The 2,627-nt window shown below is 46.6% G+C and overlaps 1 non-coding gene across 1 annotated transcript; it reads right to left on the reverse strand.

Moving 5' to 3' along the window:
• Positions 1 to 2,065: 2,065 nt before the first annotated feature.
• TRNAS-GGA lies at positions 2,066 to 2,138 on the reverse strand. Its single transcript has one exon. It is a non-coding gene; the product is annotated as a tRNA-Ser (tRNA).
• Between the last annotated feature and the right edge of the window lie 489 nt (positions 2,139 to 2,627).

Raw genomic sequence — 2,627 nt, forward strand, 5'->3', positions numbered from 1 at the left:
TACCTTACCGCAAATTACCCGTGAAGCCAGGGTTATTAGCATTCCCAGGCCAATGGGCTCACCACAAAACTACACTGCTTGACAGATAGACAGGGTAGGGAGGACAAGCCAACTGTCCATCCCACATGATTCCTGTTTACTTACCAGGTGGAAAGAAGCCAGGTGTAATTTGTTCATGCGAGAAGAAGGGGCAGTCCGTCATTTGAATATTTTGAGATAAGAGAGAAAGCATTTCCTTAGAGGTTACTGAAAATTACTTTTTTAAAAGCAAACCTGATGAATAAATTTAAAACACAAGGTGATGCTTGGGTTGGAAGCTCTCCACTATGGAGAACTGGCGAGGTTTCTCATAGGAAGGAAAATGGGTCCTTCTCCACAGGAATGCTCCCAGAAGAAGTTTTGTTATATGTTTAGACCAGAGAGTGGGAATACGCTTAGAACTTAGCTGAAGGATGCATGTGTGCTTGCTACATCGCTTCATTCGTGTCCGACTCTCTGTGACCCCATGAACTGTAGCCTGCCAGGCTCCTCTGTCCACGGGATTCTCCATGCAAGAATACTGGAGTGGGTTGCTGTTTCCTCTTCCAGGGGATCTTCCCGACCCTGGGATCGAACTGTGTCTTCTGCATTGCAGGAATATTCTTTACCACTGAGGCACCTGGGAGGGGGCAGCCGGTGAGGATGAAATCAGACAAGTCAAATTACATCTTCGGACATGGTTTAAATTAGTGCCACTCAGAGTGGGCCTTTGGACTGGGGTGGATTCTCAAAACTGTTGACTGCCAGCATAGGATGATAAAAGCGTTGAAACGGAGGGTAGACGTTCAGAAGTTTCTGGTAGCCACTTGAGAGGATAATTTCGTGTTTACAGAAATCAATCACAAAAAAAAATTTGGCTTGTACTTTGTATGTCTTCTTAAATTTTATTTTCCAGTCATCCATTTCTATTAGATGTTATGAAAGGATCTGCAACTTGTTAGAAGTTAAAAACAAACCATAAAAGGGTCCCCTTACCACAGACAGTTAGAGAAGCACTGAATGCTGGATGGGACTAGGTTTGAAATCAGACGAACAGTATTTTTTCCCTTCGATCCAGTGAATAGAGACACAAAGAAGGAGATCGGATTCATTCCAGAAAAAGAATAAAGAAGCACCATGGCGAAGTTTCCTGCTCATCTGAATTGTGACGAGAATGAATATCTTCCCATTTTTACCCCCATTGCATCTCTCGGGCTTCCTTTTGGCCCCAGGACATGTGGCGCCTTCACGGAACACAGTTGCCGAGTGGCTCAGAGCACTCCCTACCTCAGGGTTTGTCAATCTCCCAAGGGGTACATCCTAAGAGGTAACGAGTGTGAGGCTCTGAGACAGACAGGCTGCCAAGTTTGGCTTTGACGACATGAGAGCCAGTCCAGCTGGAGGAGAGTGTCCGAGTACAATCTGGTGTCCCAGCAAAGTACAGTTTCATAGATCAAACCAAGTTCTGGGTTCAGGAAGCTTACGTTCCAGGGTACCATGATCACGGTCTTGGACTTATCAGTGGGGATCACCTTAAAGACGAATGTCTGAAGATAGAGCGCTTACAGAGAACTCCACCTTTTACCAGAGCTGTCCGCTCCAGAGCAATACTCTTGAATGTCAAGAATGCTCCACTTTCAGATAGATCTACCCACCGTAAAATTCCCTTAAAGTGTGACCTCCCCAAACACTTACAAGTGGTACTGTTGCTGTGGTTTAGTCACTAAAGTCGTATTTGACTCTTTGTGACCCCATGAACTGTAGCCCACCAGGTGTCTCTCTCTGTGGGATTTCCCAGGTAAGAATACTGGACTGGGTTGCCATTTCCTTCTCCAGGGGATCTTCTTGACCCAGAGATCGAACTCATGTCTCCTGCATTGGCAGGGGGATTCTTTACCACTGAGCCACCAGGGAGTGAGTGAGTGAAGTCGCTCAGTCGTGTCCGACTGTTTGAGACCCCATGGACTGTAACCCACCAGGCTCCTCCCCCATGGGATTCTCCAAGCAAGAGTACTGGAGTGGGCTGTCATTTCCTTCTCCAGGGGATCTTCCCGACTCAGGGATCGAACCTGGGTCTCCTGCATTCCAGGCAGACGCTTTAACCTCTGAGCTACCAGGGAAGCCCATACAAATAGTACATGGGGGATAATTAACTTAATTATCCCAGAGGTGAGGGAAAGATTGCACATAAGCACAGAAGAAGAGCCTCTTCAACTGAAAATCAACTGGAAACAAAGATGATGTTTGGCAAAAATCTGTGTAAGCCAAAGGGCCTACATTTACTGAGCCTTTTTTTCAGGAGGATGCTGGGTAAAGAGGATTCTTAGTAACTGGTATCTCTCATCACATGATGTGGTTTTAAGTGCTTTTCTTTTGTCATTTACATGCTAAGTCACTTCAATCAGGTCCAACTCTTTGCTACCCCATGGACTGTAGCCCACCAGGCTCTTCTGTCCATGGGATTCTCCAGGCAAGAATACTGGAGTGGGTTGCCATGCCCTCCTCCAGGGGATCTTCCTGACCCAGGGATCGAACCTGTGTCTCTTATGTCTCCTGCATTGGCAGGCGGTTTCTTTACCACTAATGCCACCTGGGGATTGGTCATTTGG

This window comes from Oryx dammah, unplaced genomic scaffold (genome assembly GCF_014754425.2).
Source record: "Oryx dammah isolate SB20612 unplaced genomic scaffold, SCBI_Odam_1.1 HiC_scaffold_2, whole genome shotgun sequence".
Classification (NCBI taxonomy): Eukaryota; Metazoa; Chordata; class Mammalia; order Artiodactyla; family Bovidae; genus Oryx; species Oryx dammah.